Source organism: Echinops telfairi, unplaced genomic scaffold, assembly GCF_000313985.2.
Source record: "Echinops telfairi isolate 266 unplaced genomic scaffold, ASM31398v2 ScPeMD7_7424;HRSCAF=8462, whole genome shotgun sequence".
In the NCBI taxonomy this organism is placed as follows: domain Eukaryota; kingdom Metazoa; phylum Chordata; class Mammalia; order Afrosoricida; family Tenrecidae; genus Echinops; species Echinops telfairi.
The window spans coordinates 11,114,223-11,124,410 of NW_022111324.1; positions in this window are offsets into that span (position 1 = coordinate 11,114,223).

Sequence of the window (10,188 nt, forward strand, 5' to 3'; positions counted from 1 at the left end):
CCATTCATAGAGTCTTTAGTTACATTGTGATTTGGGTGAAATTTTACAGAGCTAATTAGTTTCCCATTCAACAATGTAGACACATGTTGTTTCCTAAATTGCAGTCCTCTCAATGTAACAGCGTTCTTCCCACTCCTCCGTGGGCTCCCCATTTCCACTCGTCCATCTCCCCTGCCCTTTTGACTGTCTGAGCTTTGTTTTGGGGCAAATGCTACCTGTTTGACCAAAATGCACTCTTAAAATATTTATACATAGTTTATGGAACAAATACAATTCTCAATAAAAATACCAAGAAAAATCTTGAGATTCCTTATTAAAGAGAGGAGATTTCCAAAATTTTCAAAGGCCTATATGCAATACAGAAATTCATGTTGTAATAATAAATTTTTGTGCATTCACCAAAAGATTGCTAAAGTTCCTTCATTTGAAATACCTTTTTGTCTCTCCTAATTTGAAGTTACTAAGGAATTGGAAATTTTTAAAAATATATTTCTCTAAAAGACATTTTAGAATTCAAATTTTCAGTAATAGAGTGCAAACTTTATCTTCCTATTGTTCTGAATTGGATTTTATTGACCGTGTAAAAAAAGATGTACATAGAATAACAATTCTTAAAGAAAAAAAAAGAATAACAATTCTTACAGCTTTTGCTGTGGAAAGAAGGTAACATTGTTCACAAGGTAAAATTGGACTTCAATAAGAGGTGAGACGGTGCCACCAAACACTTTGTCAGGATACATGTGTTTTTCTACTGGTATCATACAACCATAGGAAACCCTCTGTCATTGTGTTGATTCAAACTCAAAGAGACAGTAAACTTCCCCCTAGGTTTCTGAGCCTGTACATTGTTTCAGGCTCAGACTGCCCAATCTTTCTCCCATGGATCAGCTGGATTTGAACCACTGACCTTATGGTTATCAGTTCAGTGTGTAACTAATGCCACCAAACCTACTTGGCATAATATAGGAGTTCTTTAAAAAAGCATATCATTTGCTGTTCTAAGACAGCTTTGCATTTGCTGGCTCTAACATCTTTTGGGTGTTAGGTGGACATTACTTTATATTCATCTCTTACTTGTAATTCTTTTGTTCAACACACCCAGACTGAAAGGTGATTATGTACCAGGGGCTGGTGGCGGTGCCTTGATTGCAGGATGGGAGCTGGGTGGAGGTGAGTGTGAGGATTCAAACAGGCTGAGTACCCTGCAGGGTGGGAATGCAAGTTTAAGAGAGAGGAGCCAGGAACCCCTAGCTCATCAGAGCTTTTGAGAGAAGTATGAACAAGTTCTCCATCTCCATGGTTTTCCAAGAAGATTGTGTGTATGAACAAAGCAAAGTCCCTGCCTCTGGGTGACTATTGCCCACTCTGGGACTCTCACCTTGCAAAGTGAAGCATGCTCAGGATTTCAGGTGCACTTACTTAGCCCACCTGCGAAGCTGGAGTAACAGCTCCAATCTAAGAGCCATCTGACAGTCTGGTGGGATGAGAGGCTTCTGGAGAAAGAGCGTGCCTGCTGAAGACCTCTAGGAGGTGTGCTGTGAATCTGAGGATTTGCATTCCTTTTTTTTTTTTTTTTTGATTTGCATTCTTATCGCAGTCTCTACCACAAAAACAACTTCAGGAAAATCTTCGTGCTTTCTGTTTGGGGTCCTAGAGATTCACTCTTCCTCTGGGGAATTTTAAGTAATTTTGAAATCTCCATCAAATTTGATTTGCGGCTTCAGCAGAACATAGAAGACATCTGATTCACAAACATAGCTAAGTCATTTTTCCTGCTGTGTGTCCTAGGATAGCCCAGGGATGGCAAGGTCATGTGAAGACATTCTAATAGAGCCACACTGTTCATGATAAGAGGGTTTATGCATCCTCAGAGAGCATATGCTGTCGTGAACAGCATCTCACAATGTGTCAGGTATGTGGTAGGTGCTACAGGTGTCACTCCGACTTGAAGATTTGCCTTGAAGACAGACTGCAACTCAAATGTCTATTAAATAATGTGTTTGCCTCATCTTTAACCATTCCAATGGAATTAAATCAAAGGATGATTTTACTGACTTGCTCTCAGATCCCAGGAAATAAAATATTTTGGAAAAAATGATTGGGGGACTCGAAGGTATTTTTAAAAACGTGTGTTTTTTTTTACGTCCCATTTCTTTACTGCCTGGAAAACATTCTTGAATCAAATTTAAGTTCAACAATTTGTAAACATGCCTCCTGAACTCAAAATAGAAAGCCTGAAAATCTAAGAGTTTTATATTATGAAAATGTTAGGCTACTTTGGATACTTTTTTTTCATGGTAATGAGAGTGTGACAGAGGGAAAAAGAGAAAACACAGCTCTGCCAACAAGCACCCATCATCCTTGCCAGGCCAGGGCATAAACGCCCAGAGTGGCTTGGGGCCAAATGTGAACAAGGACAGAATCCAATTAGTAAAGGGACCAGAGCTGGTGGGACCACATGAGAGGAGCAGGCTGGCCATTAGTGGTTTGGGCAAAACACAGAGGAACTGGAAAATGTAGAGCCTTAGGCTCTCTGACTTGATTAGGCTGTGAAAACAATGGAAAGGCTAGAAAGGGCTCACATCCAAAAAGTCTTTCTAAAGACGGTTATCATTATCAGTTCATAGCCTTCGAGGAGCCCAGGTGGCACAGTGGGTTATATGCTGGGCCGGTAATCACAAGGGCAGCAGTTTGAAACCATCAGTCATTCTTCAGAAGAGAGACACGGCTTTCTATTCCCATAAAGCTGATGGTGCCTGGCTATCAAAAGATATAACATCTGGGGTCTTAAAAGCTTGAAGGTAAACAAGCAGCCATCTAGCTCAGGAGCAACAAAGCCCACATGGAAGAACATATCAGCCTGTGTGATCACGAGGTGTCGAACGGATCACTGAAGACAAACATGGCAAAGAAAGCTGATGGTGCCCAGCTCTCAAAAAGTATAGCATCTAGGGTCTTCAAGGCTTGAAGGTAAACAAGCGGCCATCAAGCTCAGAAGCAACAAAGCCCACATGGAAGTAGCACACCAGCCTATGCGATCATGAGGTTTCGAAGGGATCAGGTATAAGGCATCATCAGAACAAAAAATCTTACCATAGTGAATGATGGGGAGAGTGCATAGTGGAGACCCAAAGCCCATTAGTAGGTCACTGGAGATCCCCTTGCAGAGGGGTCCCGGGGAGGAGATGAGCCAGTCAGGGTGCGATGTAGCAACAATGAAAAATACAACTTTCCTCTAGTTTCTAAATGCTTCCTTCCTGCCCCCAATATCATGATACGAATTCTACCTTGCAAGTCCGGCTAGACCAGAGGATGCACACTGGCACAGATAGGAAATGGAAATCCAGGGAATCCAGGGTGGATGATCCTTTCAGGACCAGTGGTGTGAGTGGCGATACTGGGAGGGTAGAGGGAGAGTGGGTTGGAAAGAGGGAACCGAGTACAAGGAACTATATGTGACCTCCTCCCTGGGGACGGACAACAGAAAAGTGGGTGAAGGGAGACGTCGGACAGGGCAAGATATGACAAAATAATAATTTAATAATTATCAAGGGCTCACAAGGGAGGGGGGAATGGGGAGGGAGGGGGAAATGAGGACCTAATACGAGGACTTAAGTGGAGAGGAAATGTTTTGAGAATGATGAGGGCACTGAATGTACAAATGTGCTTTACACAATTGATGTATGTATGGATTGTGATAAGAGTTATATGAGCCCCTAATAAAATGATTTAAAAAAAAAGAATTATAGTCTTGGAAACCCATAGGGGAAATTCTTCTCTATCTTATAGGGCCTGATTATGAGTCAGAATTAACTCAATGACAGTGACTAAGTGAGGGCTTTTTGTAAGATGTCCTTTTTAATATTGGCAGCAGTTCTGGTGGCTCAGTGGTTAAGTATTTACCTGCCAACAGAAGGTTTCCAGTTCAAGCCCCCTAGCTGCTATCTGTGATCTTCCATAGAGCTGTCTACAGCTTTGGAAACCCTTTCTGTTCCCAGAAAGCAGGTGTGGCAGTCTGTTTCCATGAACAGCCTTGGAAACACTAGGAGAGCAGCTCTTCTTTGTCCTTTGGGGTCTCCGAGTCTGAATCAGGATAGCGTTGACCCCCTCTTTCTGAGTTTTGTATGAAAAAGCTACCCTTGGTTCTCCTAGTCATTTTGGCCATTGAAAGTCAACCATTTTTTCGAGGTAAGGATTGTTTTTCACCCAAGACAATCATTCTAAAAGGTAAATATGCATGGAGGCACTAAGTAGGTGCACCTGGCTTGGGAAAAGGATGCCAACGGACACCTACTGGCTTCCCAAGACTAGCCAAAGTTAATAGTGCCCTGCAAAACTGTCCCAATCCTCATGACCTAAGATGCTGACAATCAGGATTTCAGCTCATTTTCCATACCCCCCTCCAGGAAGTTGGAAGAAAAAGCACATGTATTCAGCATCTGTCAAAGATTAGGTGTCTCCAAAGAGGGTAGCGTATGTATTTCTCATAATGGCATCACAGCCTACCTATCATTTACAAAGGCAGGAAGCAGCAGAAGTTACACCCAGGACTTCGAGCTACCTCAGTGCAAAACACAAGAATAAGGTAAAAGAACTTGGTTCCCTTCTTTTCACTGTTCCCCACCTTCCCCCTTTTAATTATCTTCTGATTGGCATTGTGGACGTGTCAGAAGAATCTACCAAGTTTGGTTCTCTCATCTCAATTTATAAATGAGAACATTGAAACCCTAGTCCTAAGTAATGGGGACACGGTTGCACAGCTCCTTAGCAGTGCAGTTCTCCTGCAAAGTCAGCCTCACTGATGCCAGAGCCCACACTGGGCATCCCCACCGCTGGAGAGCCTCCCATCCCAGACAGTGACCTCCCGGGCTCCAGGAAGCCCTCTCTGCTTCGCTGTTGGCTTCAGCACAGACTTGAGAGAAGCATCCAGCCGACCTCGTCACGGAGGCGATCTGCACCCAGGGCACAAAGCATGGCCATTAGCCTGTCCCTTTAAAGGACCCAATTCAGTGATGGGAAAAACCGAAGCGTCCTGTCTAGTGCTGAGTCCTGTGACTGCTTTCATCCTTGCACTCTCTCTGAGGCAGATTGGGAATTCATAGACATCTCTAATGGGAACCAGAGCGATTGGAAACATTTTGCAGAGAAAAGAAGCTCGTTCAGACTTAAACATTTTTTTTCTGATGAAAAACTATCAAAGAAATATGTCAGGGAGTGAACATTGCCATCTCCCCTCCATGCAGCAGTGCAGAGCGGTTGAGCAACAGGATACCAGGTATCGTAGCGAGTCTCTCATAAGTCAGCCCCTCACACAGGCACAAATCATTCTCCAATTGCACATCAGGCATAAATCATTCTGAAACCACGGTGCTCACTAAATGTTATTGTGTTATTGAGACATAAATCCTGTGTCAACTCGATGAAATGTCTGTGGCCATCGAGTTAAACAAGTCAAGGCGGCTACTTAATGATTTCCAAACATTAGATTATTAAAGTTCACCCAAGATGCTTGAGAGGAAAGCTGTGCTCAAATGGGCTTTGACTAGTCATTTCTCACATTTGTTCATTAGCCATAGCTGAGACGGGGCTCTCAGCTCCGTGCTCCACCTTGAAAGAAGGGTCCAGACACGGTTCCTCCAGGAGAAGCCCTGAATTTTGAAAGCCCCTTTGATCTTCGTCACTTTTCATTACATAAAGCACGGGCTGGATCCTACCCTCACATGTTTCTCTTTTAACCGTTTTTTGAGGGCATTTCCTAAAAAAATGGAGAATGAAGATTCCATTTTGCTCAAGAGATGTGTCCTCTGATAATTGTGGTGTGCTGTCAACACACAGAAACCCACATGCCAGAGCAGAAAGGCTCTGTAATCTTTATGGGGGAGACTAATCTTCATGGGGGAGATCACCAGGCCTTTTCTCCAGTAAAGTGCCTGGTGAGTTTGAACCCCTGAACTTTCAGTTAGCAGCCAAGAAATTAACCATGAAACCATCAGGTTCCTTATCACCCCAAATCCACTATCACTGAGTCAATTCTGAACTCCTAGAACACCATAGCAGTTTTCTGAGCTTATAAATCTTTATAGGAGCCAACAGCCTAATCCTTCTCCTGAGGAGCAGATGGTGGATTTGAACTGATGACTTTGCAAATAGCATTCCAAGCCGTAGCTCCTTGGGGTTCCTTATGCTGTAAATGAAATATAGCACCTTATATCTGGATGGATTCTTATACTTTTTGAGGATTTCTCAAGGTTTTTGACCCATATTCCACCCACCCACCCCCACCACCCACCACACACACATACATATATCAGAGAAAAGATTACGCTGTTGGAAAAGAACTTTCCTAAATAACTTACATCCATACCTACAGATTTATCTGCACCCTTTCTCTTAAACCTGATGCTGAGATGAGAGAGGTGTGCTTCCTTCTATCTCAGATGAACCTCTATTCAGGATCTCATCCCCTTTCATTTCTCTTTCCTCAGGGACTGTGTTCTACAGAAAAATGTACTCGAGGTGTTCTATTTGCAAACTCTCTTTTTCAGGGGTTGATTCCAACTAGCATTTCAATAAACTCAAGTCTTCCATGTATTTACATAAGCAAACAAATAAACTCTGTCAAACCCAACTCTGTCAAATCCAACTCTGTCAAACCCAACTCCTAGCCAGAACTTTTCCTTTGGCTTCTACTGTTAACTGTTTTGAAAGAGATGATCTGAGGGGCTGGCCCCATTACCAACTGGGTGCACAGCACCACCCTCCCCCAGGGGGAATTCACTTCAGAGGACAGCACTGAAGCTGCAGCTCCGGAAGAGAGGAAGGGGGACTGGTCTGGTTGAGCACTTGTGAGTCAATGAGGGGAGAAGGGGAAGAAAAGGAAAGAGTGGAGCACATCCTAGTTCACTGAGCCCTGGGGACAATGTGCCTGTTCGGAACAGCGATGCACGAAGATGACCACGGCGCCGGCCCCACCACGAACACAGCGTTCCTCATTGACCCATCGCACCACTGGGGACAGCACTGGAGACAAACAGCGGGAATTGTGCCCACCATGAGCTCACCACATCGAATACCAGCCCCTGGGGGCATGCATCACAGCAGCAGAGGGAGCAGAGTGGTGAGGTCCTCAGGGATAGAGGCAACACCGGGGCATGGCACCCAATCAGACTTGACTGGAAAGCACACGTGAAAAAGAAAACAAACAGACCCTGAACTATTCATATGGTTATATATGTATGCATATGTGTGTATTGTTGTTGTTGTAGCCATTGTTTTACTTTTTGCTGTTGCTTCGTTGCACTCAGTCTGGTGATGGTACATAGCATGTCAACCTGGAAGGGATAAGGGTAATAAACAAGCCAGAAGAGAGAACAACGGGATGACAGAGCAGGGGAACACGGGGTAGGGGAGGGGGAGAAGAAGGAAGAGGGTGTTAACAAGTACAGGGACAAAGGAACAACAAGTGATCCAAAATCAATGTCAAGCAGAGTGCGGGAGGCCTTGCAGGGCTGGATCAAGGGCAATGTAACCGAGAGGAATGCCTAAAACCCAAATGAAGGCAGAACATGATAGTGGGACAAGAGGAAAGTACAAAGAAATAGAGGAAAGAAGTAGGAGGCAAAGGGCAGTCATAGAGATGTAAATACAGGCATATAAAGATGTAAATATATTTATATATGATGAGGGGGAAATAGATCTATGTACATATATTTATAGGTCGAGTATTAAGAAAACAGATGGACAGTGGGCCCCTGCACAAGTACTCCCCCAACACAAGAACACTTTGTTCTAACAATTCGGCCATCTGAGATGTTCACGTGCCTGGTATGATCGCTGAAGACAATGAGTGCAAAAGAAAATGTGGTGAAGAAAGCAGATGATGCTTGGCTACCAAAAGATATAACACCTGAAGTCACTGAAGACAATGGGTGCACAAGCAATTGTGGTGAAGAAAGCTGATGGTGCCCAGCTACCAAAAGATATAGCACCTGAAGCCTTAAAGACCTGAAGATAAACAAGCAGCCATCTAACTGAGAGACAACAAAACCCACACGGAAGAAGCACACCAGCCTTCCCCTACTGGATCACTGAGGACAAAGGGAGTGCATTAGCAAAAGTGGTGAAGAAAGCAGATGGTGTCCGGCTATCAAATGATACAGCATCTGGGGTCTTAAAGGCTTGAAGACAAACAGGCGGCCATCTAGCTGAGAAACAACAAAACCCACAAGGAAGAAGCACACCAGCCTACCCTGACATGAATGCTGAAGACAAAGCAGATACATAAGCAAATGCAGTGAAGAAAGCTGATGGTGCTAAGCTGTCAAATTACACAGAATCTGCGGTCCCACATGCTGGAAGATAAACAAGGGGCCATCTAACTGAGAAACAACAAAGCCCACCTGGAAGAAGCACACCAGTCTGTAAGATGACAAGGCGGCGAAAGGGTCAGGTATCAGGCATCAAAGACACACACACAAAAAAATCATAACATTGTGAATGAGGGGGAGTACAGAGTGGGGACCCAGGGCCCATCTGAGGGAAATCGGACATCCCCTTGCAGAAGGGCTGCGGGGAGGAGAGGAGCAAATCAGAGTGCAGTGTAGTAATGATGAAATGTGCAAATTTCCTCTAGTTCTTAAATGCTTCCTCCCCCCCACTACCATGATCCCAATTCTGCCTTGCATATCCGGCTGGACTGGAGGACGTGCACTGGCACAGATAGGAACTGGAAATACAGTGAACCCAGGACAGATGAACCCCCCAGGACCAGTGGAGAGGGTGGCGATGGCGGGAGGGTGGAGGGAGGTTGAGGGAGAAAGGGGGAACAGATGACAAGGTCTGCATATGGCCTCCTCTGTGGGGGACGGACAGCGGAGAAGTGGGTGAGGGAGACGTTGGATGGGGTAAGATATGATAACATAATAATAATTTATAAATTATCAGGGGTTCGGAGGGAGCGGGGAGCGGGGAGGGAGGGGAAAAATGAGCTGACACCAAGGGCTCACATGGAAAGCAGGTGTTGTGAGAATGATGAAGTCAACATATGTACTAATGTGCTGGACGCAAATGACGTATGTACAGATTGTGATGAGTTGTATGAGCCCCTAATAAAATGATTATTTAATAAAAAAGGAATAATAATAATAAAAAAAGAGATGATCTCTCTCAATGTCTTCTTTTCCTTCTATCCAAGACATTCAAACCTTGAAGCAACCGACGTCTCTGTGTAGGTTAAAAGTTAACAGATAACCCAAATCAAAGTAGAGTGAACTCTAGAGGAGATACGTTGGTTCACATAACTGTGAACAACGACCAGGTATCGTGTGCTCCCTGGTTCTACCTCTGTACACCATGGGACGACCAGGTATCGTGTGCTCCCTGGTTCCACCTCTGTACACCACGGGACCAGTGGATGCGAGATCGCTGCTGTGCGTCCAGACTTCTTGGCAGAACACAAGGACATTCAGAAAAGAAACAAAAAGCCAACAAACACAAAAGTGACTCCTTGTGGCTGTCTGGGAGCAAACAAACCTCTCTTAGAAATGCCCAGAATACTTCCATTTGCATTTTCTTCATGTCAATTATATCCCATGTGTCCATTCACGAAACAATTCTTGACCCCAGGAGAATATAATGCAAGTACTTCACTTACAAAAACATTGATATCATGGGATGATTTTGCACCCATCCCCCCGACACCCCCCTCTCCCCAGCCACGTCCCCAGGGGACATTTGGCAATGTTTGGAGTAATTTTCCCCCCAATAAAACGACTTTAATTCTTCAAGTCGTTTTGTTATCATTGTGCGCAAGGAAGGAAATGCTGCCTGGCCTGGGCCGAGTGCCGGGCCTATTGAGGGCAGGACCTGGTGGTCTAGCGGGGTTTGCCACGTATTTCTTCCTCGTCTGTCTTCATCGGGAAACTTCCGTCAAACTGGTTCTGTGCCACAGCAGCAACAAACCACCAGGAACAGAGATGTGGTGGCTGCCCAGGAGCTCAGTAGGCAGGACCTTTCCTGGGTCTCCCACATGGAAAGTGAGAATTCTCCAAGGGAACCTGCCAGCAGTTTCACGTGTACCAAAAAGAAAGCATCCTCGGAATGGTATAGTTTCCACATACAGTGCTCCTACATAAAGTTTGCTTTATTAATAACCGTCTACATTGCTGTTCGGTGCCACTGAGCACCTTC